The sequence below is a fragment of the Tenrec ecaudatus genome, chromosome 10 (genome assembly GCF_050624435.1).
Source record: "Tenrec ecaudatus isolate mTenEca1 chromosome 10, mTenEca1.hap1, whole genome shotgun sequence".
NCBI lineage: Eukaryota > Metazoa > Chordata > Mammalia > Afrosoricida > Tenrecidae > Tenrec > Tenrec ecaudatus.
This window is the reverse complement of record NC_134539.1, coordinates 99,531,937-99,549,195: the sequence shown is the minus strand read 5'-3', so window position 1 is coordinate 99,549,195 and position 17,259 is coordinate 99,531,937.

Sequence of the window (17,259 nt, the reverse complement as noted above, 5' to 3'; positions counted from 1 at the left end):
TAAAGAAAAGCTAATGCAGAAACTAGGTCAATTTAATGTGAAAGTCATGCTTCTGTATTCCAGTGCTCATTGCAACATTATTTGTGAGAGTTAACAGTAGAAACAATCTAAATGTCCATCAACAGATGAGTATATAAGAAATGTGTGGTACCCACATATAATGGACTAATATTCAAGTAAATGAGAATTAATATGCTGTGGCATGGCTGAAACTTGCAAATATTTTGCTGAGTTCAATAAGCCAGTCATAAAAGGGAATGAATCCCATGTATGAGCTCATTCACTCGAAATATCTAGAAGAGGCAAATGCAGAGAGACCAGGAGTGGTTGGGAGAGGGGAAAGGGCTAGGGGACCCTGGGTTTCTGATGATGATGGGAGAGGGGGGTGGAATAATTAGAAACAAATGGAGGTCATGGTGGCACAACATACTAAATATAATTAATGTAACTGAATTCATTTTATATGTAAAAATGTTGAATTAACAAATATATATAAATATATATCCACAATAAGAGAATTTAAAACAGGTCCAAGATTTTGCAAATTTAGCCTTCTTTCCTCCCAGTGAGAAATTTGCTTTGGCTGCAGAGGGTGTGAGAAAGTTGGAGAGTGGGAGATCTGGTGGGGTAGGAGACTGAAGGAGGCTGAGACAAGCAGCTGTCAACTTCAATATGCTCTCTGGATAGTCCAGTTTCTCTGATGTCCCAAGTTGGGTAGGGCCATTTCTATCGGCTTCTATATCGGCAATCTTTACCCCTCTCTGTAGTTTCTTCCACACAGTCTTCCTTGATTCTTTCCCACATTTCCTTTTGTGTCTGGAGGGTCCGTGAGCACCACTTTATAACTCCATCTAGAAATCTCTGTAGCCAGGAATGGAGAAATAAGGCACTGTAATGTATTCTGAACTGGGCTTGCCAGAACAATGGTCAAGACAATGAAGAACTCTAGGGGGCATTCTTACTGTTGTACTGGATGTACGTTCAATATTGAAATGTATGGCTAGAAAGTTAGGGTTCCAAAAGGAAACAAACTAACCCTGTAGTCCTTTGGGACATTCATGGCTCCCTATTTGTCCTCATCTCCCCTGATCTTGTCCTAAGCTAACAGCTGATTCTCTTCCAGGATTCACCAGTTAGGTTATGTCCAAATACAAAGGAGCAAGAACTAAATCTGCACCTGTTTGGCTCCACAACTCAAAAACTCAAACTCACTGCCTTCAGGGTGATTCTGACTAATAGCAATGATATAGGTTAGGGTAGAACTTTCCATGTGGATTTTCGAGACTAACTTTTTATAGGACTGTAAAGCCTCATCGTTCTCCTGTGGATTAGCTGATAGTTTTGAACTGTTGACTTTGCCATTAGTAGCCCAACACAGAACCCATCATGCCACAAGTGGGCCTTATTTGCATCGATATATGGACCAATTTTGAATATGGAATATTGCGCAGATGTGAAGTCTTAAATCTAAGCTTCCATGAAAAGATAGATTGTCCCTCCATCTCTTCCCAGAACCTCAAGAGAGAGTTTGCCATTTTTCCAGAGGAGGCTTGTGGGAACCTTATTGGACTGCCATGAACTGGGATCTCTATACTCCCCATATTCCTTGGATTCATTTGATGAAGAAATCCCCAGGGGAGGCACAAGTAGAGAAGGCGCTCCTGCCTAGTTCTGATGAGAGTCTGAGTCTTGCCATTCCCTGAGCAGGAGATTGCTGATTGGAAGGGAGTGGGTGGGTACCAAGGCCGAAAGTCCACCTGGGCAGGAGGGAACTCACAATCATCAATTAGCAGTCTGAATGAAAGAAGATGAGTTTAAGAGGACCTGATAAGCATAGAAGGGGAACTGTAGGTCAAGGAAGAAAAGCAGACGAGTTCTCAAATATCACCTGGGCAGAAAGTACCATGTTCCTGAGCAAGACACCAGTGCATAAAATCAAGGAGGTGGCAGGAACAGTAAGGAGTAAATCTCTGTATGAGGAACATTTCTCCTACCAGCAAAGCTGCAGGTCTTGTCTGGAGAGGAGATAGCTTCTCTGGGTCTCTTGTAGTCTACAATCCAGGAGTTTGTGGAACATATCTGAGAAACAGAGACTAGGAAGATGGAGAAAGCTTCTTGTTAGCACTCCTCCCTCCTCTGTGACTCCATCTGGAAGCCATAAAAAGACCTCTGTATCCTGAGTGAGAATATAACTCTCATCGAAGCCCCACATCTTCATTTCTTCCCACTCCACCCCTCTCCCCAGGCTCTGTGCTAACAAAGGTAACAGACGGGGGGAAAGAATCAGGGTATACAGTCTGGGCTGCTGGGGGTGCTAAAGGTTTAAGAAGAAAGCGGACAAGAAAAGGCTGTTTGGTGGAAGCCTGCATTGTATGTGATGGAACAAAATACAACTTTCAGCATGTGCAATGGGTCAGCCAACGATCATCGAGATGAGGTCAGAAAGGCAGGAAAGAGCTTAGAGCTTTATCAGCCCCGATCCCGTGTTGTGGCTTCTGAAGGTATTTGGATGGACAGTATAAATAGGACGTAGCCTGGAGCCTAATTTTCTCAGAGAATATTCTCGTTGACATGAGTAGAAGGAAAAGAGTTTGGCTAGATTGGAGCAAAGATAAATGAGTATAAATTATGCGTTTGGTAGTTTATCAGTTTGAGCAGGAGAATTAATCTAAGATATGGGTGTCTCTGGATGTACATAGATATATAATTCACAAACAGCAGTCAGCAACATTAAGGTTGAGAAATGGTTCAATTAGAGAAGCCAAGAAACACCTCCATGAAGGCTGCTGCATCTTCATTAATTCAGCCACATTACCCTCCACAAACACTGCACCAGGTCCCACTTGCAACTTTCCAGAAGGCCAGCTGCTCTCAGGATTTCTGAGGCTTCGTGGTGAAATGAGGGGCTCTCCAAGTGAACCATGTCCTGTCCAGAACCGCAGTTGTTTTGGAAGGCTGCCCTTGGGCTGGGCTCCGACTCATAGCAACCCCATGTGCACATCATGGAATGAAATGCTGCCCAATCCTGCATCATCTACATCTTCAACGGGATATCAACCCACATTGATCCACAGGGTTTTCATTGATTTATTTTTGAAAGTAAATCCCTAGGCCTTTCTTAATTTAAAATCCTATCCTTCTTCATCCAGAAGCTCCATTGAAACAAGTTTAGCATCATAGCAAGATGTAAGCCTCCATCGACAGACTAGTGGTGGCTGCGTACAAGGTGCTTAAGCTGGGACTCAAACCCAGGTCTCCCACATGAAAGGTGAGAATTCTACCATCAAACCACCAATGTACCCTGAAAAAATATAACTGTTTACATAAAATAAGTTTGAAGGAGTTGCTATGGGAAAAATACAGGAAGACCCTGTGAAACCTATTTGGGACCAATGTTTCTCTTTGCATATGACTGGGATTCTGCCTTGTCAGTATGTCAGAAGCTATTGAAGCTGCTGGTCCTTGGCCCACCTTTGAGTACTAGGGCGAAGCTGAGGACTGGTAACACTGCCACCACTTGGAAGCATGTTGTGAATGCAGATCTCAATTGGGGCCTGAATCCTAATGTGGCAGTTGCATAATCTCCTGTCAACTTGCGAAGAGGTGGAGTCTAGCCTGTCAATCAGGTCATAGCTAATGAAGCCTCTGTGTGGGCATGGCCTTCTCCTCAGGATTCTGGGAACTTCTGTCTTCCTCCCTGGAGGCAGGAGATGCTCTTTCTCCTTGTCTCCCTGTAAGACACTCCTATCAACAAGTCACATGAACCTATGGTGTGGAGCCAGATCCCTGGGGCTGGAGGAGCCACGTGGAGACCCATGTCAGCACTGAGATGGTTCTACCACCACTGGATCCACAAGATTTTCCACCCACTGGCCTGTGATCTTCCTGCATTCACCATCATTGCATGTGTTGCATTAATCTGAAGAGGAATTTATAGACTGGTATTGGACATATAGGCTAATATCAGACTATGGACTTGATCTGAGCTGGGATGTTTTCTCAATATACAGTTATTTTTATAAAAAGTTCTTTTTAAAATCACATCACCGTGAATGAGGGGAGTGCGTGAGGGAGACCCAATGCCCTTCTGTAGACAGCTGGACATCTCTTGCAGAGGAGTAGTGGGGAGGAGATGAGTCACTCAGGGTTCAGTGCAGCACCAATGAAACTCAAAACCTTCTTCTAGTTCTTAAACGCTTCCTTCCCCCCAACTATCATGATCCCAATTCTGCCTTGAGGACCTGATTAGACCAGAGGATGCACAGCGGTGCAGTAGGGATCTGGAAACACAGGGAATCTAGGACGGATGAACCCCTCAGGACCAGCAGTGAGAGTGGCGACACCGGGAGGGAAGAGGGTGTTGAAAGGGAGATCTTGGGAATCTACGTGTAACCTCCTCTCTGGGGGATGGGCAAAGGGAAGGTGGGTGAAGGGAGACGCCGGGCAGTGTAAGATAAGATAAAATAATTATTTATATACTATTAAGGGTTCAGGGGGAAGAGGGGAGCAGGGAGGGAGGGGGGGGAAGAAAACGAGTTGATTCCAGGAACCCAAGTGGAAGGCGAATTTTGAGAATGACGAGGGCAACGAATGTATAAGGGTGTTTTACTCAGTTGATGTATGTATGGATTGTGATAAGAGTTGTATGAGCCCCAATAAAAATATTTTTAAATTAAAAAAGAAAGAAAAAATAAACAAAATAAATTTTAAAATAATAATAAAATGCAAAAAAGATAAAATAATAATTTATAAACTATTAAGGGTTTATGGGGGAGAGGGGAGCGGAGAGGGAAGGGGAGGGAAAAAAGGAAAATGAGCTGATTCCAGGAACCCAAGTGGAAGATGAATTTTGAGAATGACGAGGGCAACAAATGTATAAGGGTGCTTTACTCAATTGATGTATGTATGGATTGTGATAAGAGTTGTATGAACCCCAATAAAATGATTTATTAAATTTTAAAAAGCTCTTTTTTTCTATGGATTTGAGTCTCCCTAGATTTGTTTCTCTAGTTTACTTGGACTAACACACCTAACAAGATTCTAGGGTGATTTATATGTATATCCATTTGAGACAGAATTATTTATTTTAGAGGATTTTTTGTTTCTTTACAGAAATCTATGATATCCCCTAAATAATATGAAAAAATAGTTATGAGTAGGGATCAGACCTTACTAATCATAAACTCAATTGCTAGAAAAGTACATCGTATTTAGTGAAGTAAAAGGACAACGAAAATGAAGCAAACTCTCAGTGAGATGAATTGATGCACAATAACCAAATACACAAAGTGGGGATCCACATTGTTCTCTTATACACATGATTGCCATGAGTTGGAGCCAACTGGATGGTACTAAGAACACCAACACATGTCAGTATTTAGGGAACAAATGGGGTTCTAATGACGGAATCTTGCCACTCATTCTCCTTTTTTTTTTCTGGGTCCTTAAATGAGAAAAAGAGAGTCAAGGGAAAAAAATAAACAAACAGGGAATTCAATGCAGAAAATAAGCTGTAAACCGTAATGTTTGAGCAATGCATATTGGACTTGCCAATATCCATTTAATGGAGGTTGATGACCAGGATCAAAATCTGAGACCTTTATCCTATATAAGCAACAACGAGCAGCTGGTGCCTCCCAGGTGCATCTGGGGCTACTGGAAGAAACATGAAGGTGCCTGGCTATTCAGCCGAGAAAGACAGGCTGGGCTGTACAGATAGTTGACTCATGGGAACAGATAAGAATCAAAGAGAACTTGCTGTGCTAGACACCATAACAAAGAGAAGAAGGGAAGCCATGCTTCTTATCATTGAACTATAATCAGTTAACATACTCTGAGAATGTGGGCCCTTACATATTCACAGCTTCTTTCCCCCATGTGAGAAATCAACAAGTGGGGTTGGCAGTGGAATAGAAATTCAGTCACCCAGCTCTATCTGAAGTGAGTAGAGGAAGCAAAAGTCCCCGTTCTGTGAAATGACACAGAAATGAAATGAGAGAAGGTTTCATTACAAAAATAAGGAAGAATCTATGTTCCTGAACATCTTATCACACTAAAAATGGTTAGAGGTTCCCAGTCTGGAGTCAGTGGTGCAAACGCTTAATGTGATTGGCAAGGACTCTAGGGCAAATAGCAATAACAGTTTGGGAGTTACATAATTTCATGTCAACTTGATAAATAAAGGTGGAGGAGTCTAGCTGGTCAATCAAGTCACAGCCTGATGTTGCTTCCGTGTGGGTGTGGCCTTCTCACGAGGATTCTGGGAATGTTCTCTCTTTCCAGTACCTCGGGTATGGGATACTAGAGAAACAAATCATGAAGATGGAGAATGAAGGCAGGAGGGGGGACGGAGCACTAGAACTGACTGTGACTGCGTACTCATTTTAAAGGCCCTTTCACCCTGAGGGTGGGGATGTTCTAAATTTGATATGGCAATGATTGCACAATTTTCCTGTATATGATTGTACGACTGAACTATTAAATTACATGATATGGAAATTATGTGCCAATAAAAGTGCATTTATTCTTAACCCTAAGAAGTATTATATATATATCTTGCTCTCTCTCTCTCATCTATCTATTGTATATGTAGCCAATTCACAATGCTAATGTCAAGATCAAATTAGATAATGCACATCGACATATCTTGTAAACCCCAAAGGTGTTACACTATAGGTGTAGCTATTCTTTACAATCCTAGGCCTTTCTCAGTGGCAAAGCGCCCATGGTGGATAGAGAGCCAGATACTTAATTTTGGATATATTTTTCTCATACATAACTTTATCCAGTGACCCTTCACCATTCAAACAGCTTGTTTGTGTTGATGTCTGAGATAGTTAAAGATTATAGTGCCAACCTGGCCGGATAAACACATGTGGGGTTAATTGAAGGGCAGAGAGATAAATGGCTCAGTGAGCCTCGCCTTTCTTGTTCTTGGGTCTCTTGCTTTGTGATGGTCAGACCAGGGTGCAGCTGCCTTAGCCACTGCTTCAGATGGCAAGGTTCACTTCCTGCAAGACTTCCCCAAGGAGAAGCAGCATGGACCTACCCCGATGCAGCCCTGGGTGCTGGAGCAGCCATGTAGATGTCCCTGCCAGTGCTGAGATGCTTACGCATTCACTGACTCAGCTTTCCTCCTGCAGTTGGTGTCATACTGTGTGTTTTTGTGAGATGGAGGAGGCCTTTGCGGATTGGTGTAGGACATATGGGTTAATGTTGGACTTGTGGGCTTGGGAAGCACTGGGTTGGGATGTTTTCTTGACATACAAGTAACCGTTATATACACTCTCTCTTATACATAAGAGTTTCTGTGGATTTGTTTCTCTACTGTACCCAGACTAACACAATGTCTCAAGAGAAAAATGTCCAAAATAGCCAAGGCTTTCTTTTGAGTTTTGAAGTTATTAAGAAGAAGAAAAATATGGATCCTACAGTCGATTTCATATAGCTCAGTCCCTATGTTGTGCAAATGGCTCACGCCTTTGCTACTAATCACAGGGTTTGAGGTTCAAGTCCATCCATAGGCACCTGAGAAGAAAGACCTGCTAATCAGACATTTAAAAGCCTGTGGATCATAGTTGTTCTCTGATATACACCATGAGTTAGTTGTAGCTGACTTGATGGTGCCTTGTTGATTTCTGGTGTTAATGAAAAGTTTCTCTTTCTTGTCCCCAAGATCAGACCAGGGAAGGAAAGAGGGAAGATGGGCATTTGACAAGACCTCAACAAATGAGACAGAAAAATATACAATCAACATAAGGATTTATCCTTTCTTCATTCTTACATCCTAGAGAAGGCTCTGAATAGTGCCAGGACTTGATACCCAGGTGGCCATCCAGTGAGCATCTGCCTCCGCCTAGTCTCCATGTGACTGAGCACCAGAGCCAAGCTCCTCCTCTCTCTTTTTGCCCAGTGGCATCCAATAGAGCCACAATTGTTGACCATCCTAAAGAAGCTACACCTGCAATGACCTGATTTTGGGGGGTTGCTATCTTACTCAGTCCATGTGAACCACCCTTCTTAGAAATAGATGGAGAAAGTACTATCTCAGAAGCTACAAGAGAAAGGAGTTTCAAGGAAGAGAAATTGATCTATGAGCCATGTCAAATTCTGCTGAGATGGATACAGTGAATGCTGTTTTTGTCTTCCACAAAATTATAATCACTGAAGTTATGCCATTACATCATGCTTTGCCATAGTATGAGGGGTCTTCAAAAGGCATGAGGGAAAACTACATTAAAAGATAGTGGAATTTCTCTATAAAATTTTTGAAGCCCTCTGTAATGCCATCACTGTCTTGTGTTAAAGAACACCCAAAACAATGAGATACTGCTTCTGCCACTCTTGGGACTTAGGTGCCAAGTGTAGCCTCTCTAGCTGTCCCTCATGCAGTGGGGGCAATGTGAGTAATATGTAAGCTGATGGCATGGCGTTGAATGGTCACTTCAACTCCACTAGCTTGGAGCTACTTTGTTGCCAGGGAATGGTGGGAAGAGCAGCTATCAAGCATATCTGAATTTTTGCTGGAAAGAATCTGATATAGCTGACTTTGTTAGGAATAATGACATGGGACCTCTTATTACACGTCTCAACAGAACAGGGAGATGTTTGGTCTGGAGTGAAACAGACCAGCTTTGGGGCTGCCTTCTGAGCACAGCCATTCCTCACAATGAGTGCATTCAGTACACTCAAAGACACTGGGCAAAGGACAAGTTCTTCTGTACTACTCCACAAAAGGAATGGGGACAACTAATTAGCAGACGGACATTGGGCCTCTACTCAAGTACTCCCTCAATGCAAGAACACTTTGTTCTATTGAACTGGCATTCCATGATGCTCACCTTCCTGCCACAATCGCCGAAGCCAAAGCAGGTGCATAAGTAAATGTGGTGAAGAAAACTGATGATGGCCGGCTATCAAAAGATATAGCATATGAGGTCTTAAAAGCTTGAAGATAAATAAGCAACCATCTAGCTCAGACGCAACAAAGCCCACATGGAAAAAGCACACCAGCCTGTGTGATCACGAGGTGTCGAAGGGATCAGGTATCAGGCATCAAAGAACTAAAAAATCATATCATTGTGAATGAGGGGGAGTGTGGAGTGGGGCCCATAGCCCATCTGTAGGCAACTGGACCTCCCCTTACAGAAGGGTTGCCAGGAGGAGATGAGCCAGTTAGAGTGCAGTATAGTACTAATGAAACATACAACTTTCCTCTCGTTCTTTAATGCTTCTTCCTTCACCACTATCATGATCCCAATTCTACCTTACAAATCTGGCAAACCAGAGGATGGTACAGATAGGAACTGGAAACACAGGGAATCTAGGACAGATAAACTCCTTAAGTCCAATAATGGGAGTTGTGATACCAAGAGGGGAAGGGGATGGGGAAGGGGGGAAGAAAGGGGGAACCAACCACAATGATCCACATATAACCCCCTCCCTGGGGGACAGACAACAGAAAAGAGGGTGAGGGAGGACACATGACAGTGTAAAATATGAAACAATAATAATAATTTATAAATTATCAAGGGTTTGTAAGGGAGGTAGGGTAGAGGGGGGAGTAGAAAAAATGAGATGCTGATACCAAGAGCTCAAGTAGAAAGCAAATGTTTTGAGAATGATGATGACAACAAATGTACAAATGTTCTTAACACATGAATGGATGTATGGATTGTGACAAGAGTTGTAGGAGCTTCCAATAAAATGATTAAATAATACAAGAAGAAGTTCCAGGAAAAGCCAGTTTCAGTTCAGTATAAGAGACAAAATAGCAGTGCTTTGGAGTCAATCAAGAAATGGAGTAAAGTGTTTAGCATTGTACCTAAGTCATATTGCCTCTGGTTTCAGGGTTAGAAAGAGCATTTTAACAGTGTGCTGACAGCAGGTCATAAGTAAATTTCTGAGATTAGGAGGTTTCTGATCAATCAACTAAGAAGAAAGGTCTCTGAAGGAAGACAGGCCTTTCCTAGCCCCAAGACCCAAAGTTTGGCCAATTTATCTCTGTGCAGTTCGACTGCAGTTCCCCTCTGACTTATGCTTTCAGAACAGGACTCCTCATTTATAAATTTCTTCCTCTCTCTCTCTCTCTCTCTTTCTCTGCTTCTTGTCTTTGCTGTATTGCCCAGAGAAGGGCCAAAGAGCAGAGTGATGTCCTAGAAGTACCTAAAGATCTTCTACACAGACCCTCAGGGAAGTAGTTTCTGAGAACTCTGGATGGAAAAATAAATGAAGTAGATATGCTCCAGCAACATGTCAGACTTTGGATGCATGAGGGACAGCTTTTTAGCACAATGACCAAGACAGTTGGATATCTCATGATGATCTTTATGGTAAACCTTTGTCCAGAGACCATAGCGTCCTAGTCACAGATGGGCTTGGCTAACCTCTCCTTCATGGATGCCCTAAAGGTCCTGACACCATAACAGATGCAAAGCCTTACACTCCAGGACTAATGTACCATAGGAGACACCACAGCCTCTGAAAAGAATCTTTTGTTATAGTAATTGAATCTTTCTGTTGTACACTGAAGCATATGAAGTGGTCTTAGCTGTTCTGGTCAAGGGAAGGATGGGAGTTCTGCAGATTCTTCATCCTCTGAGATGATTCATAAAGCATCTCTATGGGGTAGAGAAAGGAACCGTAGTTATGAATTGGGGTACTAACCACAAGGTCAGCAGTTCAAACCCACCAGCTTCTCTTTGGGAGAAAGACAGGGCTTCCTATACCCATTAAGATTTTGAGTCTCAGAAACACAGAAGGAAGTTCTACTCTGTCTTATGGTCACTTTGAGTTGGCACTAACTCGATGACAGAGAGGTTCATTGGGTTAGGGTAGTCTCAGGGAAACAAGTCAGAAGGTCCCCGGTCTAGACTCTGAGTGCCATATGAGAGGAAGAAGATCCTGGAGGTTGTATGTGTCAAGGAAAGCTTCACAGAAGAATGGGGTCCGAATGAATTCTTGAAAGATGCAGTGGCCAATAAAGCATCCAAGGTGCTGGTAGGAGATGAAGGCCTTGGAAAAGCCTTTACTTTTTCATCCACTCTTTCTATCTGAACGATTCTCATGTCTTCTGGGCTCCCTTGTGCTGTCTTACAGAAATACTGTAAGTAGGAGACATTAAAGAGCAGAAATATATTTTCTCAGAGTTCTGGAGACTCAAAGTACAAATCAGGGTCCTGCTTAGACCAATTCTTTCCTTGTTAGTGGCCTCAGGCATTGCTTGGCTCCCTAGGGTCGCTTGTAGATGATCCGCATAAAGGTATCTGTGTTTCCCCCATGTAGATGTCTCTGTGTCTACACTGTACATTTTATAATTCAGAAGTGATTAGTTTTGCTAATCAGTTCTAGCCTAATTACCATAACAAAGAAATCACTAATTCCAAACAAGATCATTAACAAGTATGTGTCCTTAGATGCTATCAAGTTGCTTTTTCACTCATAGCGACCCCTTGCACCCGATGAAAAGGTCCTTTAGGGTTTTCAACGCTATAATCCTGTGTAGTGGTTTGGAATTGGGCTGCATTTGAAACTACCAGCAGCTCTGAGGTAGAAAGACTGGGCTTTCTACTCCCATAGCAGTTACACTCTCAGAAACCCACAGGGTCACTATAAGTCAGCACTGACTGGCTGGCAATGAGTTTGGTTTGAGTTTTGATGGGAACAGATCCCAGGTGTTTCTCCTATGGAGTACTGAATGGATTCCAACCCCTCACCTTCTGGCTAGCAGTTGAGCATGTAACCCCTACGCCACCAGAGCTCCTGATTAAACAAACAAAACAAACTCACTGCCATCTTGTCAATTCCAGCTCACAGTGATCAGTTAGACAGATCCTTTGGACTGCATCTGTGGGTTTTCAAAACTGCTTCTTTAATGTATAACCCCCTACCCCCACCAGACCTCCCCTTGAGCTCTTGATTAACAAACAAGCAAACAAAAAAAACCTCATTTTCATTGAGTAGAAAGTCTCATCTTTCTCCCAAGGAGGAGTGGCTGATGGTTTTGAACTGCTAAGAATGAGGTTAACAGCCCAACGTGTAACTCTCTACCCAACCAGGACTCCCTTCAGGCTCCTGATTAACAGATATTAAAAACAAAAACCAAAATAATCACCAAACTGACTGTCATAAATCATAGTGTTTCTTTCTTTCTTGGAGTGGCTGGTAGCTTTGAACTGCAGACTTTGTGATTAGCAGCCCAATGCCTCCACCAAACCAAAAATCAAACTCATTTTGAGTAGATTGCAACTCATAGTGACGCTATAGAACAGGGTAAAACTGCCCCTGCATTTCCAAGACTATAGCTCTTTACTGGAGTAGAATGCTTCATCTTTCTCCTGCGGAACTGCTGGTGAAAGTTTTGAACTGCCATCCTTGTGGGGGGGCGGGGGGGGCAGCCCAATGAGAAAACTACTATGCCACCAGAACTTCTACAGACCCACCAAGCCTCCTTTATTCACAAGTATAGGGTTAGGACTTGGGGCAGACACACACCAACCCATAACAAATCCCAAGAATTCTGCACTTATTTTTCCCTACTCTACATTTGTGGTCTAAGCTGATGCTTCTCTGAGCATGAAGGAGCAGAATACTTCCATCTAAATCATTGAAAGTATATCTAAATCATTGAACACATATTTATTGAGCACCAATTATGTGCACATGAAATTCAGCATGATATATATATATATATATATATATATATATATATATATATATATTCATATATATTCAGACCTTTAAGAACTGGCAGCTTTTCAAACAGCCCACTCAGGTGAGCACAAGGGAGAGGAACAAGTTTGTTAAAAATAAAACTCGGCTCATCCCTTCCCTCAATACAAGAACACTTTATTCTAACAAATTGGCATTCCACAATGCTCACATCCACCACCCACCACCTACATGATCACTGAAGACAAATGGATTCATAAGCAGATATGGTGAAGACAGAGGATGGTGCCCGGCCATTAAAAGCTGTAGTGTCTGGGGTCTTAAAGGCTTGAGGTTAAACAAGCGGCCATCCAACAGTGAAGCAACAAGCCCACATGGAAGAAGCACATCAGCCAGTGCGATCATGAGGTGTCATTGAGACCGGGCAATGGGCATCAGAAGATTCACAACAAACAGTAAACAAACAAACAAAACTGCATTGATGAGAATGGAGGGGTGTTGGAGTGAAGATCGAAAGCCCATCTATGGACAATGGAATATCCCCACACAGAGGGGTCTCAGGGAGGGGATGAGTCAATCAGGGTGTAGTAGAGCACCAATGGATCACACAATATACCTCTGGTCCCTGAAGGTCTCCTCACCCCCCACTATCATGATCCCAGTGCCGCTTCCCACTCTGGACTAGACAGGAGCATGTACATTCGTATTGATAGGCAAGAGGTACAATTCAAAACATATGGAACCCAAGAACAGGAATGGGAATAGAGATACCCAAAGGGTAGGGGTAAGGGGGGAGAAGTGGGGAGGGAGCAGAGCACCGATCACAATGAATGGCACATAACCACACACCCACATCCAGGGGGAAAAACAACAGAAACCAGAGGGGAAGAGGCAGTGGTCAGTGTGAGATTTGAAAATAATTAACAATCTATAATCTATCAAGGGGCCATGAGGGTTGGTGGGGAGGAAGGAGGAGAAAAAAAAGATGAGTTTATCCCAAGGGCTCAATGGAAAGTAAATGTCTAGAAAGAGCAATGGAATATATGTACTAATATGTCAGTTACAATTGATAGATGGATTGCAACAAGAGTTGTAAGAGCCCCCAGTAAAATGATCTAAAATAAAATAGAGCTTTTGCCTCTATAAGAATCTCATTATGCGCAGAAAACACACAGTATAGTACTGAAGGAAAAAGGAATCTTACCATTTGAAATTTTGTTTTGTTTTGCATCTAGCCCCATATCATCAGCATACTCCTATGTTCGCAACACCACACTCTTTACTACTGGAAAAGTATGTAAGTCAGGATTCATCCTCTGCAGTGACAAATGACATCAACATCTTGATAGTGAAATCCAACAAATATCTACTTACTGTCCATGCTGCTGGTTAGGCTGGGCCTCTAGAGCCCTGGTGGTATGCAGTGTGTTACAAGTTGGGTTGCTTTGGGAAGGTGGGGGACAGAGGGAACAAAAGAGGAGCTGATGCCAAGGGTTCAAATAGAAAGAAAATGTTTTGAAAATGATGGAAATATATGTACAAATGTGCTTGATACACCTGTTGTATGGATTTTAATAAGAGCCTAAAGAGCCCCCAATAAAATGCTTTATTTATAATAATAACTTAAAAGTTGGGCTGCTGGCCATAAGGTCAGCAGTTTGAAACTGCCAGTTGCTTGATGGATGAAAGATGGACATGATCATGCTAAAAGCCTGTCTTCACATCCTAGGTAGTTGACTTAATAATATGTTTAGAGCTTCTATTTTATGTCTTAGTTTTTGCATAGTACCTGGGGTCCTTAAAACTTTCAAGCAGCTATATACGACCCAATAATTGCTTTCTACTCGCTTAGAATGACAGCGGGAGAAGGAGAACCTGGAGCATGAATAGAGGAAGATATAGACTATGTAGCAATTGTCTCCATGAACAATTGCCTCCTTTACCATGATATCAGAAGAACTAGGTTCCGTTTGGCTACCATTCCTGAACATTTGAATCAAAGACTCTACAGAAAATTCCTGATCAGAGGGGGAGAAAACACAGAGCAGAATTTCAAATTCTCATGGACGTCAAAGTTTCTGGAACCAGGGAGGCTGAATGAGCCCCCAGCGTTATTGCTCTGAGATAATCTTTAAATCTTACACACAAAAATCTCCCTTGAAGTCTTCTCAAATCAAATAATAATTTAGCTCAACTAGTAAGGAATGTCTGCTTTGAGGATTATGCTCTTTTAAGATCTACATGGGATCACACTGACATCCGCAACTCACAAGATGAACTAAACACCTTGAGGATCAGTGAGTTTATGTGATTGGGGCAAACAATCCAGCAAAGGAGACGGAGAATGGCTCACAAATCACATAATTTAATCAGTGTCACTGAATCTTATGTAGAAACCATGGACTTACTATATGTTTTGCTGTATATATTCTCAAAAACAACGCACTAAATTTCTAAAATATTGTGTTCCCATCTCTCTACATGGGCTGAAATTGACATCAATTTGAAAGTTTCAACAGGAGGCTTAGGTGCCAGTTGATATCGATGGAAGAGAATAATGGAGAAGGAAATTGAGAACAATTATAGAACTGGAAGACTCTATCCAGTGCCAATGAATTGTATATGTGCAAATTGCTGAATTGGTGTGTGTTCTGCTGTGTATCTTTTAAACCAAAAAACAAATGTTAAAAAAGGCAGATTAGACACATAAGTAAGCACAAATGGGGAAGACAGATTTTTCTCATCCAATACACTAGGTAGCACCAAGAAATCAAAGAGTACTTGGGTTATAGAAACAGAAAGAAACAAGGAACTTGCCCTACAACTGACACTCTGAATTTGGACTTGAACAGGGAAAATTAATTTCTGTAAAGCAAAAAAATAAAAATGTTCCCATAGGTGTGTAGTCAGTGGCGAGAGATTTAAAATCGCATTTGAAAGAAAGATGGCCCTTCTGCTCTTTGTTACTATGTTAGTCAGAATCCAGGCCATTATAGCAGGGGTCAGGATTTGAAAAGGAGGGACACTAACCTCTCCGTCAGGTGTCCCTTTCCTTCACTGTAGTAGGATGGTGAGTAGACCCAGAGCCTCACTCAGCAGGTCACTTCATCAACGCCCCTCTTCCTGGTACACTGACCTTTGCCATGGAAAGGGGCAAAGAGTCTGGATCCTGGATCCTAGCTTTATGAGAATATAGCCACAAGATAAGTTCTATACTCCAATTTGGCTCTTTCAGAGAGCTCGTCACGGGGGTGTTGAGTTGAACACGGTTCTTTGTTCCCCATGTAGTGTTTCCTTGCCTCTATCTGGGAAGAGGTGTTGAGAAGATCAGGGCTTGGGCAGTCCTGAGATATGGGCCCAGAAGACTGTAGAAATGTACCTTGGCCTAACAATGTGTATATAGGGACAAATAATTCTCTTCAAAAGTGGGCGAGGGCATCACAGAAGAGATGGAATTTGAGCTGAGTCTTACAGGGTAACTAGAACCCCGAGAGGCAAATACAGGCATTCATTTTTTGGGCTTCCTAAGAGGTAGAAGGGTGAGAATTGGGCACGATTGTTCAAGGAACCAGAGAGCGTTCCTGTATCCACAGAGGCTGACTCTGCTTCCTTGATGTTCTAGCCTGCTAATAAGTGTTGTCGAAATGATGGATGGGCTGGGAGGGCTGTTTCTCAGTGGGTGAGAGATTCTGAGTCTGGCATGTTTTTGTCAGGCTGTCCGTCTTGATTTGTCGCCATTGCTCAGAAAGTCTTTGTTATCAGCAGACTCTGGGTTACACCTGGTTCTGTGCTCACCCAAGCACACCATGCCAGGCCCAAAACTCTGTTATCTTTATTACCCAAACTTTGGCAACTCCGTGCCTAGCAGAGGAGTGCATACTGCTGACCACTGCCATCTTGTCTTGCTGCTTGGTGGGTTAGGGAGTCTGAGAGAGGGTGGAGTCTTAGAGTCTCAGTGAGTAGCTTACAAACCCAGGTGGACAAGGAGACAACTGATCCAGAATGGTGACAAGTGGGATTGCCCCATGTCATCTTGCCTTTATGCATTCAGCCATTCATGCACCAAGCACTTACTGAACACCTATGTCGAGTGAAGACAAGAGCCTACTATCCCCAGAAAGCCACCAATGAACACACAGTAATGTTCTATGACAAAGGGAAGCTTCGAGAGCCTGTGAAGCATGGAGGAGAGCTCCTGCCTTAGCCTGGGCAGGATAGTACCCCTGATCCACCTTCATATGGAAAGCTTCTCTGAGTGTGCCCAGTGCACCCCTGTTCCTCCCACACAGGATCCTAAGTGGCTCCACTTGCCAATCCTATGGATCTGGGGGGTAGGGTATTGTTATGAGGGGCTCTGCTCTCCTTCCTTCTGGTCTCAGGCTGTGGGATGTCAGCTGCAACAAACATGGCTTGAAAACATGCCTGGCATCACCCTCCATTCGTTTTGTGAGCAAAAATCTTATCTTTCGCAGTCTATTGTAACCTCCAGGGCAGGTCTCACACCCTTGGCTGCTTTTCTTGGCTCCACTTTGGCTGTGATTGTGCACCACACTCAGTGTTTGTTATCACTTCATCCATCAGTGGAGGCTG